This window comes from Myotis nattereri (genome assembly GCF_964212035.1).
Source record: "Myotis nattereri genome assembly, chromosome: 17".
Classification (NCBI taxonomy): Eukaryota; Metazoa; Chordata; class Mammalia; order Chiroptera; family Vespertilionidae; genus Myotis; species Myotis nattereri.
The window spans coordinates 11,050,126-11,073,715 of record NC_138092.1 but is presented as its reverse complement, the minus strand read 5'-3'; positions in this window follow the sequence as shown (position 1 = coordinate 11,073,715).

Below are 23,590 nucleotides of genomic sequence, written 5' to 3'. Positions count from 1 at the left end.
GACGCTGGGAGAACACTCTGAGGTCTTATCTTCCCAACACCCCATGCCGTCATTTCGTCATTTCTATTCCTCGGCACCTGGCCTGTGCTGGGCTTCCTCCTGGCTGATGGGACATGTTTCCTCTGCTCTGAAATGACCTCAGATCTCTGTAGGGCCCAGCCTGGGTGTGGGAGAAAGGCACAGTGTTTCTTCTCAGGAACCCACCAGTTTCTCCACACGTTCCCCAACGCCTCCTAGGGGTATCCTGGGGAAGAAGAGTGGTGAGAGAACCTTCTCTAACTGATCACTGGCTTTTATGTGTTGTTTTTTTTAATCCTCACTTGAGGATATTTTTCCCATTGACTTTTTTTAGAGAGAGGGGAAAGGAGGGAGAGGAGGAAGAGGAAGGAGAGCTAGAGAGAAAGAGAGAGATTGGTTTCCTCCCACATGTGCCCCGACAGGGGCTGAGGACCAACCTGCAACTGAAGTACGTGCCCTGGGCTGGGAATTGAACCTGTGACCCTTGGGTCCACTGAGCCAAACCAGCCAGGGCTGATGGATGAGGGAGGGAAGGAATAAAGATTCAGGAATGAGGTTGGAATTTGGAGCTACCCAAGGAGAAGAATGATAGTACAAATGACTGAGGGAGGCCAGTTGGAGGGTGGGCAGGCTGACTCTGGGAGAAAGATAGTGAACTCGGCTTTCGGCTTGGGTGAGGTGTAGAAGTGACAGTCACATCCATAAGGGGCTGAGAGTTGTTCTTCCTGGAAGAAAATGAGACAGAGAGAAAGTTGCTGAGGCCTAGGTCTTGGAACGCTTACACAGATAGGAGAAAGGGAGAGGAGGAGGACAGCTCAGAGAAGCCTGGCCTTTGCAGGATCCAGCGCTGTGTCAACACTCCTTCCTCCCGGGATGCGGTCTCACCATAGACGCGATGGACTCATTTCCGTGTCCGATAAATATACCGGCCTGGTCTATACGTGCATCTGCCAACAGGCAGCACCGGACCTGCGCCATTTAAAGTTATGCATTAGGGATATTTGAAATTGTACCTTTCCCCCCTGCAAATACAATTGTTCCCAGAATAGGGCTGGTTTACTTTCCATTGAATGTGACAAGCATTAACTGCACAATGAGCACAGCGCGATGTAACTGTGTGGAACAAAAGTGGCAAACCGCTGGCTCCTGGGCTGCCTCTGACCCAGGGACTTCTAGTGTTCCGTCTGCAGAGGGTTTGTTTGCTTTATTTTTATTGAGTCGTCAGAATGTAAAAATCAGGGTGTTTCACCTAAAACAGCGGTTCTCAACCTGTGGGTCGCGACCCCTTTGGGGGTCGAACGACCCTTTCACAGGGGTCGCCTAAGACCATCCTGCATATCAGATATTTACAGTATGATTCATAACAGTAGCAATATTACAGTTATGAAGTAGCAATGAAAATAATTTTATGGTTGGGGGTCACAACATGAACTATATTTAAAGGGCCAGAAGGTTGAGAACCACTGACCTAAAATGTGGATTTCCAGCCCCAGTGGCCTGCATTTCCATGTGGCACAATTAGCGAGGGAGGTGGGCCCCTGCTCCCTCAGCCAGGCACACACCTCCTGTCTTACTGTTGATCCCTTGAGCTCCTTGTCTCTCAGTTATACTTCCGGTCCGACACCCCTGGCCCAGCCTTTAGTAATAAACAGATGCAGTCTTAACTCTGATAGGGCCACCTACATAACCTTGGGCAAGTTACTTTATCAGTCTCCCCATCTGTATCTTCTTTTTTAAAAATACACATATATATTTTATTGATTTCAGAAAGGAAGGGCGAAGGAGAGATAGAAACGATGAGAGAAAAATCATTGATTGGCTGTCTCCTGTATGCCCTACACTGGGAACCAACCCCACATCCCAGGCATGTGCCCTGACTGGGAATCGAACCAGTTCATAGGTCGGCACTCAACCAGTGAGCCACACCGGCCAGGCCCCATCTGTATATTCTTGATAATAATGGTGCCTAGTTCCTACCTCCCAGAGTGAGGAGCAAATAGATAATGCATATGTAGCAGAGGCAGAAGGTGCCCGAAAGAGGGAAGAGTCCGAGAAGGGAGGTTAGGAACAGGCAGAGCCCCTCAGGCTGTGGGATAGGGGAGCCTCCCGAGAGGAGTGAGCTGTGGGGCCTGGATTTCTTTCTTCTTCCCTGGGAGGCAGGCAGCCCAGCTGGGCCTGCGTGACTTTGAAACCCTGCCATGCAGGACGGAGCCCAAGCCCCTGGAAGGCTGGCCCCCACCCTCTGGGCTGTGATTCCAGGAACTGGGCCCTATCAGTTGGGCCCAGTTTCAGGAGTCGAGTTTCTTGCCATTTCTCCTCAGTCATGTGGCCGCTGGAGTGGACAAAGTGGGCGGGAATGTGATTAGCTGTCAGGCCGCCTTCCAGGCAGGGAGAGCGGACCGTGTCTCCGGGGGGAGAATGGTTAGAGTGCAGATGAGAATGTGGGTGTCCTGGGTGAACTGGGCAGTCCCCCCTCAGTGAGCGGCCTGGGCAGGTTTCGCAGGTCAGAGTCCCCAATCAGACCCCTCCCCGAGTCTTAGAAACACTGACCCCTCCGGAGAAGGTTTGTTCTGGGTGGAGGAGGCAGCCTGAACTTGGAGGCCCTTTGCTCCCACCATCCTGGCCTGGCACCTGCGAGTCTGCCTTCCCTGCTTCTGGAGCCTGGGCTGGGAAGGCAGTGCGCGCTTTAGACAGAATGCTATGCACACTGACATAATGCTGATGGCTGCTCATCACCAGACGTCAAAATCGTGTGCATTTATCTGCAGCCAGATATATGCAACAGCTTTCAAGGAATCCCAAGAGCGAGCTTACTGAGCCTCATGTTCATTTTCCAGCCGGGCTTCCGAGGCAGGAAGAAGCAGACCTGCCACCGACAGGCCCAGAGGCACCGCGAGGCCAAGCATGCTGCTCTGAGCCACACAGTCACCATGGGAACCGGTCCCAACCCAGTTATGTGACCGCAGTCTGCACTCCAACCTCTGCCCTTCCCAGGTGCCCACCTTCATTTCTTTGAAAAGGTAAGTGAGGCACCCACTTGGGCACGAAATTTAAGGGGAAGGGGGAAGCAAAAATTCAACACTGAAGGAAAATAATATTCGAATACAATATATGTTTTAAGTAAACATGAATGCAAAAAGTCTATGAAGTACAAATCATCAAACTTTTAAATCAAGGCAAGATCCAACCCTGCATGTGCATGATTCACCTCGCTTGCCTGTCCTGGCCCCAGCCCTGCCTGAGCGCAGGGAGCCCAGAGCCTGGGTGGGCCGCGGGGACTGGGCTTGGGTGCGGACAGAGTGGGAGCCCATTCAGCTGCTTACCCGCTGGGTGACTTTAGGGTAAGTGACTGCAACTCTTTGAGCTTCCATGTCCTCATTTGCAAAATGGGGTCAATTAGTAGGGTTCTTAAGAGACATAGAACCAATGGGATGGAGGTTATAAATATAAATATAAATATATAGATATATAGATATAGATACAGATATATATATATATATACACATACACACACACACACATATATATATTTAGACTGCAGTAACGGGACTGGATGTTAGACCAGCGGGGTCAGACCAGGCCTGGGTTCAGCCACCCCGGTACATGCGTTCTCGCTGGGAAAGAATTCAGAGTCAAGACTCGAACTGTAAGAGAACATTTATGTGTAAAATCACAGAGGTAGGAGTAACTATAAACCTGAACAGAACACATACGTGGAGGATGATTTGAAGACGGTGAAAAGTAAATTGCGGAAGATTGAGTAAGGAAACCAGAATTCAAAACACCCCTGAATCTTACGGGTGGGGAGTCCACCATATGCTTCCCCTTCGGCATCCATGACTGGAACTCGGAGCACCCGGAACCCAGAAGGAAGCCCCGCCGAGCAGCCAGAGCTCCAGCTCCACCTCCGGCTTCAGAAAGATGGTGATGGCGATTTTCATCAAACCCGGGTTTAGCGGAAGCGGCGACTAGGGGCGGGGCTCTCGCGAGAACCCCACGGGAAGAACGCGCTCTCACGCTGAAGCTCTAGGGTTGTTATATGCCCCGCCCTCCCCGCCGCTTGCGCATGCGCCCTGGGGGGAGCCCACCTGGTGGAAGACCCGCTGATGGCGCGTGGACTGTGCGTGGTCTCCCGCTCTCCTGCCCTCCCTTCTGCCCGCTCTCAGCGCTGTTTCAGGCCCTGCTCGTCCTTCCAGGCCCATCTCTTCCAGAAAGCCTGGAGGACTGGCCTCCCGCTGTTGCTGTGACTGGCCTGCCGCCATGACAGCAGGAAAGGAACTTCTCCAGCTGGGAAGTCACAGCTTGGTGACCTAAGACTGTCTGCCTTTAGATGGTCAGCTCCCTGGGGTCAAAAATCGATGCAAACTCACATCTGTGTCCAAGGCTCCTGGCACATGGAATTGGCTATTAAGTCATCTACCAAGTCATGAGGACACTCACGCAGCTCCTGGAAAAGCCCGGGCGGGGAGACACCCAGGCCTCCCTCAATGGACTGCTGGCACCAGCTCACCAGCCTGGTGGCTGCACCTCCTTGGAAGCAGGTCTTGCAGCGCCAGGCAGTTCTGATGACTGCAGTCTCGAGTGAAGCCTCCTGAGACATCCGGCCAGAGTCACCTCGCTCAGTCGTTCCTGAACTCAGGACCTACAGTGAACAGTGAGTTTGATAAATGTCCGTTATTGTCTACTTTTGAAGGTTTTTTTTGAATTACAATTCATACACATAAACGTCACCATTTTAGAGCGTACAGTTCAATGTTTTTTAGCACATTCATTATTATGCAACCATTGCCAATGTCTCATTCCAGAATATTTCCATTGCCTCAAAATGATATCCCATACCTCTTAGCAGTCACTCATAGTTCTCCCTACTGCCCATCACCTAACAACTGTTCATTTTACTCTCTGACTCTAAGGATGTGCCTGTTGTGGACATTTGCTATAAATGAAAACATACAATATGTGGTTTTTAAAAAACATATTTTTATTGACTTCAGAGAGAGGAAATGAACAATCACCGATACTCTTGTAGCAAATGTTAAAACAGAAAGTCTTAGCAAAGAAATAAAAGACATAAGAACCAAATAGATAAAAAAAAAAATGAAAAAAAAAGAACCAAATAGAAATAAAAATGTAATGGCAAGTAAAAAATCTGCTATCTGATCTTGAATATAAGGTCAATGGAAATTATCAAATCTGTGCAATAAATATATAACATTTTTTAAGTGATCAGGGTCTCAAAGATCTGTGGGGATATTAACAAAGGTCTAACATTCATGCCATGTGAGTCCCATAAGGAAAAGAGAAAGAGCACAATGATGAAAAAGATGTAAAAAAACCCCAAAAAACTGAAAACTTCCTAAATTAGGTAAAAAACATAAACTTAGAAATTCAAGTAACCAAGCAAATCCTAAAGAAATCCACATCCAAACACTTTGTATTTAAATTGCTAAAAACTAAAATATCTTGAAAACAGCCAGAGAAAAATGATGTATTACTTTAACAAAAACAACTTGAATGACTGCAGATGTCTCATAAGAAACCATAGAGGCCAAAAGGAATTCTCACATCTTTTAAATGCTAAAAAAAGTGTCAACTCTGAATTCTGTATTCAGCAAAAATATTCTTCAGAAATGTAGGCAAAATAAAGGCATTCATAGATGAAGGAAAGGTAAACATTCATTGCCAACAGATATGCTCTAAAACAGTTGTTAAAGAAAGCTCTTGGACGGAAGAGTCATGATACCAGAAAGAAAACTGAATATCAAGAATGAAGGAAGAATAGAAATGGCAAACACCTACATAAATATGAAATACTAATCTCCTCTTGTGATTTTTAAAATGTACTTGGCAGCTTAAAGGGAAAATTCGAATATTTTCTGATAGAGTTTTCAATATATGTAGATGTAATACATAAAGCAATTCTAACAAAATGGGGGAAGGTATTAAGGTTTCTGCATTCCAAATGAAATGGTAAAATATCAGTTCTAAACAGACTATTAAATGTGTTATTTGCAATATCGACAGTAACTATTAAAACAATCAAACGAAGAGATAGAATAAAAATCAAATAAGTTAATTAAAATGGAATGCTAAAAATGGTTCAAATAAGGAGAAACAGACAAACAAAAACAGACTGGCAAACTGAATTCAGCAGCATATTAAAAGGATCATGCACTATGACCAAGTGGCATGCAAGGATGGTTAAACATATGAAAATCAGTCAATGGTCATACACCACATTAATAAAATGAAGGAAAAAACTGTGATCATCTCAGTTGATGTAGAAAAAAACATTTGACAAAATTCACCATCTTTTCATGATGAAAAACACTTAACTAAGTAGAAGTAGAAAGAAAATGCCTCAACATAATAAAAGCCATATATGAAAAACCCACAGGGAACGGTGAAGGAGTGAAAGCTTTTCTTCTAAGATAAGGAACAAAGCAGAGATGCCTGCTCTGGCCACTTCTATTCAAATAGTACTAGAAGCAATAGCTAGAGCAATTGGGTAATAAAGAGAAATAAAAGCCATGCAAATTGGAAAGGGAAAAGTAAAATAATCTGTTTGTAGATGGCATGATCTTATACATAGAAAACCCTAAAGATTCTACACAAAAATTTGTTAGAACTAATCAATAAATTCAGCAAAGTAGCAGGATATAAAGTCAACACACAAAAATTAGTTGCTCTCTATACACTAACAATGAATAACATGAAAAAGAAATTAACAAATCAATTTCATTTATAATAGCATCAACACTAATAAAATACTTAGGAATTAACCTAACCAAGGAGGTGAAATACTTGTAAATGAAAACTACACTTCCCTGATTTCAAAACTTACTACAAAGCTACAGTTACTGGCACAAAAACAGATATAAAGGCCAATGAAATACAATAGAGAGCTCAGAAATAAACCCTCACATATATGGTCAAATGATTTTTGACAGGGGTGCCAAGAATCTTCAATGGGAAAAGGACTCTTCAACAAATGATGATGGGAAAACTGGATGTCCACATACAAAAGAATGAAGTTGGACCCTTATCTAACATTATATACAAAAATTAACTCCAAATGAATCAAAGACCTAAATGTAAGAACTAACACTATAAAAGTCTTAGAAATAAACATAGCACAAAGAGTTCATGACACTGAATTTGGCAATGATTTCTTGGCTATGACTCCAAAGGCAGAGGCAACAACAACAAAAAATAGACAAATTGGACTTCATGAAAAAAAAATGTTTTAATTGTTCATCAAAGACACTATCAACAGAAAAAAAGGCAACCCATGGAATGGGAGAAAATATTTGCAGATCATATATCTGGTAAGCAATTTATATCCAGAATATATGGAGATCTCCTAGAACTTAGCAACAAAAGAACAAACAAGCTGATTCAGAAATGGGGAAATGATTTGAATAGACATTTCTCTAAAGATATACAAAGCACATGACAAGATGCTCAATATCGTCAATCATTAGCGAAATTCAAATCAAAACTAAAATAAAATACCACCTCACACCCACTAGGATAGCTACTATCCTATATAATAAAACCCTAATATGCAAATCGACCAAACAGCAGAACCACCGGTTGCTATGATGCGCACTGACCACCAGGGGGCAGACGCTCAACACAGGAGCTGTCCCCTGGTGGTCAGTGCACTCCCACAGGGAAAGCGCTGCTCAGCCAGAAGCTGGGCTCATGGCTGGTGAGAGCAGCGGCAGCGGTGGCGGGAGCTCCTCCTGCCTTTGCAGGGGTGCTAAGGACCCCTCAGGGGATGTGCAACTGCTGGCTTAGGCCCACTGCAGTCCCACTAAGCCTGCAGTTGGATATCTCCTGAGGGGTCCCAGACTGCGAGAGGGCACAGGCTGGCCCCCCGGCCCCCGGGCCCCCGACTCCAGTGTAAGAAAGTCATGAACCCCATGGGCCTCTAGTTATAAAATAAAACAGGAAATAACAAGTGTTGGTGAGGCTGTAGAGAAATTGGGTCCTTTGTGCACTGTGGGTGGGATTAAAAGGTATAGCTGCTATGGAAAACAGTATGGCAAGTCTTCAAAAATTAACAATAGAATTACCGTATAATCCAGAAATTCCACTTCTAGGTATATACCTCAAAGAAATAGAAACAGGTCTTGAAGAGATATTTGTACCTATGCTCCTAGCAGCACTATTCACAAGAACTAAAACATGGAAGTAACCCAAATGTCCATTGATGAATAAATGGGTAAACAGAATGTGGTGTATTATTGTAAAAACTATGGAATACTATTCAGTCTAAAAAGGAAGGAACTTCTGGCACATGTTACCATGTGGATGAACCTGGAGAATATTATGCTAAGAGAAATAAGTCAATCAAAAAAGACAAAAACTATGATTCTACTTATATGAGGTCTAATTCATAGAGACAGAAAGTAGAAGTGTGGTTGCCAGAGTCTGAGGGAAGGGAGGAATGGAGAGTTACCATTTAATGGGTATAGAGTTTCAGTTTTATAAGATGAAAAGAGTTCGGAGATGAATGGTGGTAATAGTAGCACAATATTATGAACTTATTAATACCACTGAATTGAACATGTAAAATAGATAAGATGGTACATTTTATGTTATGTATATTTTATCACAATTATAAAATTGGACAGATGAGAAAAACAGAAGGAATAAACAGAAAACCAATAAAAAATGGTAAACGTAAATCTAAACATTTTAGTAAGTACATTAAATGAAATTGTATAAGCACACAAATTAAAAGACAAATAAGCATTTCACAAAATACAATATCCATCATCCCAAATACACAAACTAGGAACAGAAGGGAACTTCAACTGATAAAGGGCACTACAAAAAAACTCGATTAACTTAATTTATTATACTTAATGGCATAAGATGGAATTCTTTCCCTCTAATTGTGGAAACAAGGTAAGGTTTTCACTTTCACACCTCCTTTTCAACATAGTACTGGAAATCGGAGGGAGGGAGGGAGGGAGGGAGGGAGAGAGAGAGAGAGAGAGAGAGAGCACAGGTTAGCAATGAAGAAATAAAGCACTCACCCTTCAAAGATGGCATAATTTTCTACCTGCAAGTCACATACAGACAAAGGTCTTGTATTCAGAATATATCGGGAATTCTCAAAACTCAACAAGGAAATGAACAATCCAGATTTAAAATGGGTAAAACACATGCACAGTCATTTTACCAAAGTGGATATAGGTACAGGAAAAAAGCAGATAGAAAGATGTTGAACATGGTTAGTCATTATGAAAATGCAAATTATAAAGCCACCATACCACTACCCACTTGTTAGGATGTTTTTAAATACATATACTGACAGCACTGGTTGCGGATGAGGATATGGAGCAACTAAGACGTTTCTTGCTGGAAGGAGTGCAAACGGAAGTCTCCGTTTTTCATTTAGTGAAACATACATTTATGACTCAATAATCCCACACCTGCATATCTACTCTAGAGAAATGAAAATGTGTGTCCACACAAAAACCTGTACGTGAATATTTCTAACAGGTCTATTTAAAAAGGTCCCAACCTGGAAACAAGCCAAATGTCCTTCAGTGGGTGAATGAGGGGTGGGGGTGGGATCTGGATTGCCTCTATCCATGGGCTAGTGAATTTTGCAGGGTGAAAAAGACAGGTCTTAGGAAATTTTAGAAATTAAGAGGACCATGGAAGAAGCACAGGGCCGTAGAGCAGCAGAAGGTATATTTCCATAGAATAGGGGAGCTGAAAAGCTACAACAGGTATATTTCCATAAAATGAGAGAGCTGGGAACAGCAAAAGGTCTATATTTACAAAATAAAGAGAAGAAAGCCCTTCATCCAGAAGGAGAAAAGGAAGCCCAAAGGGAGTAGGAAAACAATAAGGAAGGAAAGGGGGGAAACCTCACATGTCCCAGTGAGGTTGACCTTTGAGCCCAGGAGTTGCTATAGTAACCAGTCCAAGAGAATAGTGACCAGTCAGAGGGGATATCAAGGCACCAAGATCTGCGCCTTTATAAGCCATAGGAAAAAGGAACTCAGTGGGACCCTTTCCCCCTCCCCAAGTGGGAGGGGTGGGAGTCTGTTCTGTGGGACTCTTCCCCCTCCCTACATGGGAGTCTGTGCTTGTTCTTTAATAAATTTCCACCTTTGCTACACCATCTTCTGTCTCTGGATTCATTCTTTGACTCCAGTGGACAAAGAATCCGGGTTCCAGTCCAAAAATTCCATTTCACTAGTACTCAGAAATAACAAGGAATGGACCTTTGATCCATGCAACAGTTTGGATGAATCCCAAAGATATGTGCAGTGGGGCAGTGGGGTAGGGGGTGGGGGTGGGGGGAAGTAGGTACAAAAGGTTACATACCACACAATCCCATTATTACAACATTCTTAAAGAGACAACATTATTAGGATAGAGAATAGATGAGCCGTTGCCAGGGGTTAAAGGTAGTAGGCAGCAGTGACATTAAAGGGACAGCATAGACAGTTTTTGGGGAGAATGGAATTGTTTGGTATCCTGATTATAGCGGCATTATATACATCTATACACATATTACAATTTATAAAGCTTTGCAAAAGGTCTCAAAAAGGGTCCGTTTTACTGTATAATAATTTTAATAATAAAAGATGTGAAGTATGTCATAAAGTCTTCTCCCACCCCCACCCCCATTTACCTAATTCCTACCCACCCCCCTCTTCCAGAGATATCCAGTCACTAGTTGCTCATGCACCTTCCAGAGTTCCTTTGTGTATAGACAGGCAAGTAAGAATGTTGTTTTTGTTTTCCTCTGCTTTCTTCCAAGAGTAACACAGTTTACGTGGTATTTATTTTTCTTAATAGCAGATCCTGGGGCTCCCCGCCCCCTAACAGTAGAGGGCTATTCTTTGGCTCCTAAATTCTGGGAGAAGGCTTAGCTGCAGCCTGGGGTTTGGTTTAGCTGATAGTTTTCACATATTGTATACAAAATCCTTGGGCAAGAAAGATTTGTTCTCCAGGACTGACAGCACCCAAGGGGCGGGGAGGGCCTATTTACTGAAGTGCTCAGCCAGGTACGTGGTCCACACAGCCCTTCCACACAGTCCGTCCACACAGTCCTTCCACACAGTCCGGCTGCAGCTGCCAAGGGCAAGTTACTGCCAGGAATAAATGCGCAGATTCTAACTGCTATTGTCTCAGACCGCCTGGCTTATCTGGTAAATATTTGTAGAATAAATGGCTTCATTTCACTGTGGTTGGAAAGGAACTCAGGCACCACTATCCAATTCCTGGGCGCTGGCCGTCCATTCTGTAAAGTCACCGGATGCCAGAGGCTGGTGCCTGGACCACTGGCTTAGACAAATCGACCCTTCCCGTGGCCAAGACACGTTGGCTCCCCAGCACCCACCCACAGTCAGTCAGACCAGACAATCCCATCCCTGCAACATGCTTCACCCAGGATGTTTCTTTCTTTGTGTGAATCCTCACAAAAGGATATTTTTCCCAGTGATTTTAGAGAGACTGGAAGGGAGTGATCGAGGGAGGAGAGAGAGAGAGAGAAAAACATTGATGTGAGAGAGACACTGCAATTGATTGCCTCCCACATGCGCCCTGACCTGCCAGGCAATCAAACCGAACCTGTAACCCAGGTACATGCCCCTGACCAGGAATCAAACCCATGACCCTTCAGTGCTCAGGCCGACAGTCTAACCCAGGGGTTGGCAAAATTTTTGACTCGAGGGCCACAATGGGTTCTTAAACTGGACCGGAGGGCCGGAACAAAAGCATGGATGGAGTGTTTGTGTGAACTAATATAAATTCAAAGTAAATCATTACATAAAAGGGGTACGGTCTTTTTTTTTTCAATAGTTTTATTCATTTCAAACAGGCTGGTCTGGCCCGCGGGCTGTAGTTTGCCCACAGCTGGTCTAACCACTTAGCTACACCATCCAGAGCCCTGAATGCCTTTTTACTGCAGTATCTAATCTTCACTGATCCTCAACCTTCTGCCCTAAGACTTGTAAAATGTTCCCTTCATCACACTCCCCAGAAAGTCCCCCATGTATTTACTTGAAAAACATTGTACAAATGTTTGGTTAACACGAACTCCTTCAAGACTAGACATGATTGCTACAGTCAGCATGCCACTCCAGTGTGGGAGGAGGGTCTAAATTCTTGATTCTAGATTCTAGGCCAGGGGTGGGCAAACTTTTTGACTCGAGGGCCACAATGGGTTCTTAAACTGGACCGGAGGGCCGGAACAAAAGCATGGATGGAGTGTTTGTGTGAACTAATATAAATTCAAAGTAAACATCATTACATAAAAGGGTACGGTCTTTTTTTTCAATAGTTTTATCGGCCCACGGGCCGTAGTTTGCCCACGGCTGTTCTAGGCTGATTATTTCATTTTAGATCTAGAGAAACAGAGGTGTGTCCCCCGCCCCCCATAATTAGTAATATGTAGAGGGAGAAGGCAGTGCAGTATAGTGAGAAGATGGGAAGAAGAAAGGTTTTAGGCTCAGCTATTCAAGATCTGGGATCAAATTCTAGTTCTCTTTCTAGCTGTGTGACTTGGGCAAGCCCCTTAGGTATTCTGAATTTCCGTTTCCTCGTCCTTAAAAGCCACAAGGCAATTGTAAGCACGAGGAACGAGGTATCTAAAGCACATGGCGTGGTGCATGGCACTGTGTTGCTATTTAAAAAAATGAGAGAAGATCTGTGCATGGGGGGCGGGGGGCGGGGAGCGGGGGTTTATGTCTTTGGACAGAGAAATTTCTCCTGACCTTTTCCCGGTGATGCAGTGGCGCGATGACGTGCAGGGGCCACGCAGCCAGACTGCCTGGCTCAGCCCTGGCTGCAGGTGTACCCCGGGGCGAGCTGCTTAATCCCTCTGAGCCTCCGGTTTCTCCCCTGTGGAAACGGGCAGGAAAATAGTACAGAGCTGTGACCGTTCAATAAGACCACGAAGAGTAGTGCCGGGCCTGTACATAATGTTCAATAGATATTATCAGAAGCGCAAGAGAATAAGGCAGACCTCCTGTCGATGTCACGTCTGCCGACACCCCAGGGACCACAGCAAGTCCTACAGAAAGCCTCTCTGTCCACCGTGGGAGGAAGTGCACCGCGCATAGAAGGGACGTAGATATACAACCCTATGACGGGGGAGTGAAGATTGGGAGCCGTACCCAGTTTACCACAGGTACTTGGGACTTTGACCCCGGCTGGGGCAGAGGAGCTGTTAATGGCACTGATCTGGTTCAGGCATATGACCTTATAAACAGAAATAATAAAGTAATCATAACTCCTGCCATTTATGGAGCACCAGCTATTGGGGGAGAGGCTGTTCTTAGAAAATAGAAGTATGAGCTGGGCAGACAACTCAATGAATTGCCTTCCCCTCACCCCTGACTCTCTCTAGGTACTTCCCCCTCATTTGTACTGAAGTTCACGGTGTGGACTGTCCCACTTCAGGGAAGTTCATAATAACGATGAATGATGGCAACAACAATGATGAAGTTAATAGCATACTTATTATTGGCTCCTTTCTATGTGTCAGGCACGTCGTGTGCATTATCTCATTTAATCCTCAGAAGAACCCTGTGGTGCGGGTGTTCTTTTTCTCAAATGGTAGATGAGGAGGCCACGGCTTTGAGACTTCCTGACGTCACAGAGCTGGTAGGAAGCAGAGCTGGAATGTGAACTGTTGGAGTCTAAAACCTCTGTTCTTCCCGTCTCCCTACTCTACCCCTTCTCTGGGCACCACACCCAGTCTCAGCGCTTCTGTGCCCCAGGCCCGGTGGGAGCAGACGTGCTAGACCCTGCCCCCACTGGGAGCGTGCGTAAGCGTACCAGCATCGCGGTGCCTGTGTTCACAGAACGCCTTATTTCTCAATTCACGAAGCGAGTTCTGAGCCAAGAGTGGAATAAAAAGCATCGGGGAGATGTGTGTCCAGGAGCTGACGTCTGTCTCGTCTCCCGGGGACGGCTGAAGGGCGGGGGGCGGGGTGCCCGGCTGAGGGGATGTGTGGGCCTCAGCAGCTGGTGGCCGGGGCACCGGCTTCCAGAACGTGGAGGCTGCCCCGAAGAGCCCTCTGTGCTCCTTTCCCAGGGCTGCCTGAACAAAGTAGTAGAAACTGGATTTAAAACATCAGAAATGTACTCCCTCACAGCCCGGGAGCGAGAAGCCTGAAACGAAGGTGTCGGTGGGAACAGGGTCTCTCTGAGGCAGCAGCTGGCCAGCTGGCATTCCTCGCCCGGCGGCCGGATCACTCTCATCCCTGCTCTGTCTTCACGCGGCCTCTCACCGCGTTGGTGTCTGTGCCACAATTGGCCTCCATTTATGAGGATACAGGCCGCATTGGATTAAGGCAGTGGTTCTCAACCTCTGGCCCTTTAAATACAGTTCCTCATGTTGTGACCCAACCATAACATTATTTTCGTTGCTACTTCATCACTGTCATGTTGCCACTGTTATGAATCGTCATGTAAATATCTGATATGCAGGATGGTCTTTTGGCGTTCGACCGCCAAAGGGGTCGCGACCCACAGGTTGAGAACCGCTGGATTAAGGGCCTACCCTGCCCTCACTCAATATCACCTCATCTTTACTTGATTTAATCAGCAAAGACCCTATTTCCAAAGAAGGTCACATTCACAGGTGCTGGGGGTTAGGACTTAACATTTCTTTCTGGGAGACACAATTCAACCACAGCACCCTCCGCGGCCTAGACCTTGGGTGGGGAAGCAGTGGCTCCCGGTGACTACTGCTGGGAGGCCTCTGCAGCTGAGCCGGGGTTCTGCCAGCTGGCCCTTGGACGGAGTAAAAGGCAGAATCCAGAGAGGTCACTACACAGTTCCGTTCCGTGCAGGTGTGGGACCATCCCTTGCTCTTTGACTGAAGACCTGCCAGGCCCTGGAAACATCTGGGAAGTGTTCTGTTGAGGAGGGCTGAGCGTTTGAAGAAAATACCAGTGCAACATTCCTGAGGCGCTGCCTCCCACGGCACTTGTGTTCTGCTGGCCTCGAACGATCGTGGGCTTTTGAGGGAAAGCCTGGCTCTGTCACTCACCAGCTGTTTAACCTTCAGAGGATTATTTCACCTTGTGGAGCCTTGCTTTTCCCCAGCTGTCAAAATGAGACCATCAGTACTTACTTGGAGTTGTGAGACAGAAAAGTGTACACAGTAAGTGTTCCGCGTTCTATTTATTTCCTTTCTCTCCCCTGCCCTTAGCAGGTGGGATCAGAAGGCCTAGCCCTGGGCACGTCCATGGAAGTGTGGTGTGCATATGCACGATGTTTGAGGGTGTGTGTGGGCCTGTGTGACAACAGAGGGTGGGCACCAGTGTGCTGCCAAGTTAGCATAATAAGGAAGGGGAGTCCTTTGATTCCCCTATAGTGGGCAGCTGCTTCTTTAAATCTCTGCAATCCATTATTATTACTATTATTATTATTTTGCTGCAAAGGGCTTTATTGTTTCATTTGGCCCAGTGCATGGTAGAGGCCTTCAGGGCGGTTACAAGAATGGCCAGTAGTTTCGGGAAGAGGCTCAGGTTAAAGCCAGACCCCAGGGGGGGCAGAGGGGCCCCTCACAGGCCTCCGGGCTCCACGGGCTCCTGGTCCTGCGGGAGGGCGAGCCTTTGGAGAGATGCTCGCCCAGCCCAGCCGGGGCGCAGCCTGGAGGGGGGCCAGGTGTCGCCCCTCTTCTTGATGAGCTTCCCTCCTGCCCGGAAGTGGTTCTGCAGGAAGTCACGGCGCCGAGGGCCTGGGGGGCAGAACCAGGGCCGGGGCTCCCCAAGGGCCGGGGCCAGGCTCCCCTCCCAGGCCGGGGGCGGCCAGGGCCTGAGCTCCCCCTCACCCGGGGAGGCTCCGCACGTCCTGGGGGAGAAGGGCCCGCGCTGGAGGCGCCTCTGGAAGATGCTCAGCGCCCTCAGCTGCTTCGCCGCCTCGGGAAGGGCCGCGCCCTCGGAGCCGCCCCGTCGCGGGGGGGGGGACAGGAGCCCCGGGAGCGGTGGGTGTGGGGCCGCAGAGGCCGGGCGGGCGGGGGGCGCAGCCTCCACCTCGGGGGGGGGGGGGGGGTGACTCTGGCGAAGGTGGGGCTCGGGGTTGTGGGCATCAGGGGTGAAGGTGGGAAACCCGTGTGGGGGCCGGGCCCGCAGGTGGGTCTGAAGGTGGAGACCGGATGGGACCAGGAGGGAGGCGGGGGCTGGAAGCAGGGGCGGCCCTGGGCGGTGCCGTCCAAACACATTGAAGCAGGAGACAGCCAGGCGCTGCCAGATCTCTGCGATTTTAAACAGGGGCCGACTGTTCCTTTTTCCTCTCAACCACATGGAGAGATAATGGGGACCCGGGGTCCCCACTTGGTTTGGGGGAATGGTGGAAACTAAGGGAAAACTCTCGCCCTTCCCAAACCAGTCATGTCCAGAGGAACCCGGTGGCAGCGCGCACCTGCCTCCACACCCCTGGCCGGCCACGGAGAGCCTCTTTGGGGTTTCTCTCGGAGTAACTTGGTGTAGCTTTCAACTCTTCCAGGGCCCAACAGATTGCTGCTTGTAAGACTCAGGCAGGATTTCCAAGTTAAACAGGGGAGAGGCACCGTCCTCCCACCGCTGCTCTCCTGTTGTTCTGACACCTGCAGCGTGTCCCGGGCCGCGGCGGGGGCTGGGGGTGACACAGTGCAGATGTGAGCAGCGGTGGCATCAAAGAAAGCCGGCCACCGAGTGCCCCTGAAATAGAGTCAGCGTGGAAAGACATGCATGTGTATATATGTGTTTGCTTTTCCTACAAAAACTTCAATTAGCAAGAAAATTGCAAGTGACCGTAATCCCCCAGCATTAAAGGGAGCCGCTTGCTAGCACTGGGCTTTTCAAGCCGGTCAGCGTCCTTCCCCAATGTGGTTCCCATTAGCCAGAGAGCTGGCCGGAAAGGCTGTCTTGTTTCACCTGCTTCCTCTGAGGGAGGCCTAGAGTTGCTTTGTTGCCATGGTAATCACCAAAGGGATGGCTGGCTGTGGTCCAAGCCCAGGCAGCTGGGAGAGGAAGGAAGACGCTCCCCTTTGCCTCCGGGTGCCTGCAGATGAGAAACCTGGGCCATGATGGTCATTCAACAGATAGGCTTGCTGTGCAAGACCAGAGCTCCAAAACAGCTATGGACCCTTAGCCCCGAGGCTCAGCAGGAATAAAGTAAGATTTCTGAGGGTTTCCTGCCTTTGTCAGCTTCCCCTTGTCAGCCTTCCTGCTGCTCCTGGGAGCCCCTAACCAGAGGAAGCTGAGTGGAAAGGGGAGCTCTCCAAAGATGATTGCTACCCCTACTCACACGCTCCCACTCTCTCTTGCCCAACTTCCACTGGGATGCAAAAGCAGGGACAAGTGGGCCAGGATAAACGTTCATTTATTTTTTTAACCTTTGGCAACCGTTGCATACTTTTTATTCAAATGTAGCTGGTGTTTATTGAGGACCTATTATGTGTTAGGCACTGTGCCAAGGACGTTCACATTTATAATCTTACACAATGCTCTGACAGGCCTGCAAAGAAGGACTAACGTCCCCATTTCACAGACACAGGAGCATCCTGAGATCAGACAGGGACCAGATTGTGGAGGTCTGGAGGCCAGACCGTAAACACAGAGCACCGGAAATACACCGAGAACTAACAGACCCGGTGCTAGCCCCAGCCTTGTCTCTTCCTGGCTGTGACACACGAGCCAGTTACTCCATTTCTGAGCCTCAGTGTCCTGATTGGCAAAACAGGGTTGCCTCTTAGAGCCGTGAGGAACAAATGACTAATGTATGGGTAGTTAGCATACAGCCTAGCACACAGCAGGCACCCAATGAATTGGGTGATAATACTGATTCTTTTAAGGATAGGTCTAGTAGATGGGTGCAGAGCAACATTGGAAAGGGAGATATTGGAGATGGGGAGTCCATCTATAATAATAAAAGCATAATATGCTAATTAGACTGGACGACCTTCCAGACGAAGCCGGGGCTGTGAGGGAAGCCCAGGTCCTGGGTACCAGAGGGAAGCCGGTGCTGGCAGCCTGGGGAAGGAAGGCCTACTCTTGCACGAATTTCACGCATCGGGCCTCTAGTATCCATATAATAGAAAACTATACAGCAACCAGAATGCATGAATCCAAGCTACATGTAGCAATAGAGCTAAAGCTAGACAGACAGTGTTGAGGTATAAAAGCAGGTTGGCGAATATATGGGGGGGGGGGGGGTGATACTGTTTTTCATCCAAGTTTAAAAACATGGAACAATGTTACATATTGTTTATTAATACATGAATGTATGCTAAAAGGTAAAGACAGGGACTGGGGTCATGTGGAATTCATCATAGTGGTCACTTTGGGAACGGAGGGAGGAGAACAGGTCTGGTGTGAAGACATGGGGTATGTTAACCCTAATGTTTTATTTCTTTTAATAAAGATCTGAAGTACATTTTTTTAAAGTAAGCATTCATTTCCGGTGGCCGGCACATGGATTCTTTCAGGGTTTTGTGTTGTTGTTTTTTTTTTCTGTTAAAAATAAGCAGATCTGGGATCATTCTGCCTCCCTCTCTCCTTCCAGGGCCTGGATCTCTCACACTTCTTTTCATCAAGGAGTGAGAGCCAGGAGTCCCATCAGTCATGGGAGAAACTTCTCGCTATTCTCTGGGGACCTTTTTATCCTTTCTCTGAGAGAGTGCCTTCTCTTTCTGTGGCTCATGGATTTATCAAGGAATTTAACCTGTCTAGAGTTTTGTTCTAGAACTCCTAGTAGGTATAATATGAAAAGCAAAGCCTCCATTCTAATGATCTTGGTAGGAAAATCATATAATTTTAAAAGCTTGGTGAGTCAAACTCTGGAATGAAAACCAGAAGACTATTGCATCAGTATGGTCACAACAGGAAACAGAATAGGCTCAGAGACTATTACAGGAGTGTGGGCAGGGTTATGGGAACACACAGGGTGATGAAGCATTAGTGGGAAGTCATTAACCCCTTAAGGCTAAGGGGAGGGGGAGAAGGAACAGTGTAACTGTGGCCCAGTGAAAACAAACTACGGAGATCCTCACCTAAAGCCAGAGACAACACCAAACGGAAGAGAGGGTAGGGAGTAGCTGAAAGAAATACCCGGACTTATCTTTCCTCCCAAGCCTCTAAACTCTTCCTGTGCCTTCCATTGGGTAAACCCTACGGGAAGCCAGTTACAAAGGATTCTGGGAGATGTAGTCCACAGGGTTCGGTCCCCCGGGGCTCGAATAGGGAAGAGCTGGGGTGGGGGTATGAGCAAACGGTGACAACCGAGCCTAAGCTGAAAGAATTGCAGCCTGGAGTTATTCATAGGCACAGTTTAGTTAGGAAGAACAGAAGAAGAGACCTGGGCCACTGCCTTTGGGGAGAGGTCACTGCTAAGGGAGTGGACACCAGAGAGGAAAAGGAATATGGCTTGGGATTTGGCTCTTGCTGAGCCCCTGGGAAAAGAAGCCAGCAGGCCTCACTAGTCCCAGTGTGGGAGCAGAAGGCAGGGGCAGGAGCTTCGAGATGGGACCAGAGGGAGTTGGCAGCCAGTGGCTCTAAAACCCCATCTGTTTCCTTCACGTGGGAATTCATAGGTAGCCATGGTTGCTGAGTGCACAGATGTGGAAGGAAGCAGGCAGCTGATGGAAAGCAGGTGAGTGGGAGGGAGAAGCGCCCAGAATCTGCAGGTAAGAATGCCAAGGCCACCCTCTGTCTGAGGCTGCCAGAGGCCCCAGGGCAAACAGTCCTTGCCCCTCTACAAGACTCCAGGGGCTGGAGATACTTCAGGAATCCCCAGCTGCCTTCCCCAGTGGCCCTTTAGTAAAGTGACACCTACCAATTCATTAGGAAGATTTTTCTCAGCTTCTGGCTTCTCAGCTAAGATCTGCTTGGCTTGATTGAGACCCAGAGGGAAGAGTGCTGGGGGACTGCTCAGGCCAGGCTGTTTTGTACCCCTCTCCTGTCCCCATCAGCGCTTTTCTCGTGTCTGGTGGGATATGTGAATGTGGAAGCTCCATAGGTTAGCAATGGTCAGAAGTGAAGGAGAGGAGGAGTCCACAGGCCCCCCTCTGGCTGTGACATTTCTGTGGTGACATCACTTCCACTCACGCCAATCTGAAGCTGCTCTAGTCAGGGAGACACAAACCATCCGCCACCTTGGGGACCCCAAATCCTAACCATGCAGTGACATCATCATCCATTCACAAGACTGCATGCTCCTTGAGGGCCCACGCTGAATGTTGGCTTTTAAAATAGTTCCTTTCCCACAGCATATACCTGGCTCTCCGTGATTGTTGGATTTAATCTGGTCCCTGTTTCCCAGGGGAACACAGGGCCTGTAGTAGAACCCTCGCCCCCCAGCCCCATTCCTAGTCTACTGCTCTTTCTACTCAATTATTGGGCTAAGGGACTTCCTAGGGGGAGTGTTTCCTCCAGCTGAAGGGCCGTGGGCCTCACAGGTTTCTGACTGCTGGTTCCCCACCAAACACAGATGGTCTCTTCCTGGCATCCTGGCATGGAGCTGGGTGCCATGGAAAGCTTTGCACTCTTTTTTTTTTTAATAGGAAAATGTGTGCTGCCAAGTCGGGCTCCCCGGGGAACATTTTAGCTGCATGACTCATGGGGTATTCGGCGGAGATCCTGCTCCGTTTAAGGGTGATCTATTTACAAGCAGGGGTATTTTTTTTTAGAATGTTGCAGTGGTTTGTGGGGAGGGTGGAGTATCTATTCAGAACGTATGGACGTTTCCTGGGCTGTAAATAAAATGGTGTGAGAGAGAGAGAGAGAGAGAGAGAGAGAGAGAGAGAGAGACATAATGATCATGTGGGAGCTTTCTAGAAACAGATAGCTAGGTCTTAACATCTGAAAAGATTCTTTTGCAAATTAGACCTGCAGCGTCTCCTTCTTGGTTGTCGAGGTGCCGGCTGAGGGAGCAGACAGGACGGAAGTGCAGCTGAGAACGTGAAGGGGGCATCCTCTCTGTGCAGCCCTGCGCTGGGCCGTGACTCTGTGATGGTGATTCCGGGGAAGCACCACGCTCTTTCCTCCGCAGCCCGGTTTCTGAAGCTGCGCGCAGAACACGGCGGCGGGAGGCCGAACGGTGCTGTGCCCGGGAGCGGCCTCTGCCCAGATCGGGAAAGAGATGGACGTCTTCCCGTCAGCCCACCCGCCGGTCAGGTAGATGCCCAAGAGATGATGCTCTGTTGTTCATCACCGTCAACTCCAGGGAAAGGTGCCCCCAAGTGCTTGCCCCTTCACCCTGGACCAGTGGTTCTCAACCTTCTGGCCCTTTAAATACAGTTCCTCATGTTGTGACCGAACCAAAAAATTATTTTCGTTGCTACTTCATAACTGTCATGTTCCTACTGTTATGAATCGTATTGTAAATATCTGATATGCAGGATGGTCTTAGGCGACCCCTGTGAAAGGGTCGGTCGACCGCCAAAGGGGTCGCGACCCACAGGTTGAGAACCGCTGCCCTGGACTCTCTAAAGCAGCAGTCGCCAACCGGTGGTCCGCGGGACACTGGTGGTCCGTGAGGTCCAAAAGGTTGGTGACCGCTGCTCTAAAGGACAGTGAGTCTGTGCTGAGCTGTGGGGAGAGGAGCTTTGATGAGTAGGATGACGGGAGGAGGAACCTGTGGGGCTATCACAGCCACCCAGCTCAGCCTGCGAAGCCACCCATTTGCTGCAAAAAAAAAAAAAAAGCCTTGGAGCCATTCTCTCCCCTTGACCCCATCCAGTCTGTCAGCAGTCTTGTCAGTGACCGTCCCAGTGCCAATCCCAATCTGGTGCTTTCCCTCCCACCTTCCCACTGGGTGACCTTCATCCACGTCAGTGTTCTCCCAGAACGTGCCCGTTGACTGTTGAATGGGCTGTGGATTCCCTCCAAACCACATTCCTCCACTGTCTTCTAAGTACATCTCCTCCTAGGTCCGCCAACCTCCCAACACCCAGCAGAAAGGAACACGTGTGCACAAACCTCCCCAGGGGGCCATTTGCTACCCAGAATCCAACCCAACTGGCTCCACTGAGGAGCTCGTGCAGCCTGCCAAAGCCAGCTCCAGTTTACAGAGCACTCGGGCCAGCAGCAGGAACGACGCTGAGGTCACCCGCCGTGGGGACTGGCTACGCTGAGGTCACCAGCCGCGGGGACTGGCTACGCTGAGGTCACCAGCCGCGGGGACTGGCTACGCTGAGGTCACCAGCCGTGGGGACTGGCTACGCTGAGATCACCAGCCGTGGGGACTGGCTACGCTGAGGTCACCAGCCGTGGGGACTGGCTACGCTGAGGTCACCAGCCGTGGGGACTGGCTATGCTGAGGTCACCCACCATGGGGCTGGCTACACTGAGGTCACCCAGACTTGGGACTGGCTTGAGCTGAGAAGCAACAAAACTCCCCTATGGCTCCTTTTCCTGAGCCCCCAGGGCCACATTCGGAAAGCCTGTCCCCACAGCTCACTCCAGCCTGACCACACCAGCAAAACGACTTCATTTCTAGTCTCTTCTGAAGCCAGCATGCCAGGCAACACTTCTAATGTTCCAGTGAAATAGTTGCCATTTACACAAGATACGGAGGGGGGCATTTTGAACTCTCATGACTTTGAGGTAACCCAACATATGTTAAAGTCTGTCCACTCTTCCTACGAAGGTCATAGTTATAGCTCACCTTTATTGGGATGCTTACCTTTGGCAGACACTGTTCTAAGCACCTCATTAGTTAAATTAACCTCTCAACAACCCTGAGATGAGCAGACTGGGGCACAGAGAAGTCCCCAGAGGTCCACAAAGTCAATAAGTTTTTGTTGTTTGTTTTGTTTGTTTTTTCAGAGAGGAAGGGAAAGGGAGAGAAAGATAGAAACATCAATGAGGAGACGGAATCATTGAGTGGCTGCCTCCTGCAGGGATCGAGTCTACAACCTAGGCATGTGCCCTGACCAGGAATCAAACCATGACTTCCTGGTTCATAGGTAGACATTCAACCACTGAGCTACACCGGGCAGGCCTATGATGCTTAGTTTAAAAAGGAAATGCTGCATCTCCGAAGCCACTGCCCTATCAGTGTGGGCAGGAGGCAGGGCCTGCCTGGGCAGCTCCAGTATGACAGGCACTGGTCTAGGATGGGGACACAGCAGGAAAAGTCCTGCCTCTGTGGAGCTCACCGTCAAGAGGGTTCAATGGGTAGGTCAGCAGGCAGTGAGGCACAGTGTGCAGATGGCACAGTAGGAATACGCCCAGGGTGACACGGAAGGAGACATCGGGGTGCCCCTCCTAGTCTTGGAACTCAGGCAAAGCTTCCCTGATGAAATCATGTCTAAGCCAACTTTTGGAGGACAAAACGGAAGTGGAGGGGTGCAAAGAGAGCCGTGGGTATGTTCAGAGGTCCAGAGGGAGAGTGAAAGCCATACAGGGGTGGAGCAAGGGGTGGGGGTGGGGGGCAGATGGCCTAGGTCCCAATCCATAGGGGCCTCTCAACCACGGGAGTATGGGCAATGTCTAGGCAGCATTAAGGGGAAAGGACCCAGGCACATTACAAAGCCCCAGACCTACCTTTCCCGAGTCGCTCCAAACATGGCGCCTAATGCCCAGAGCAGAAAGGGCAA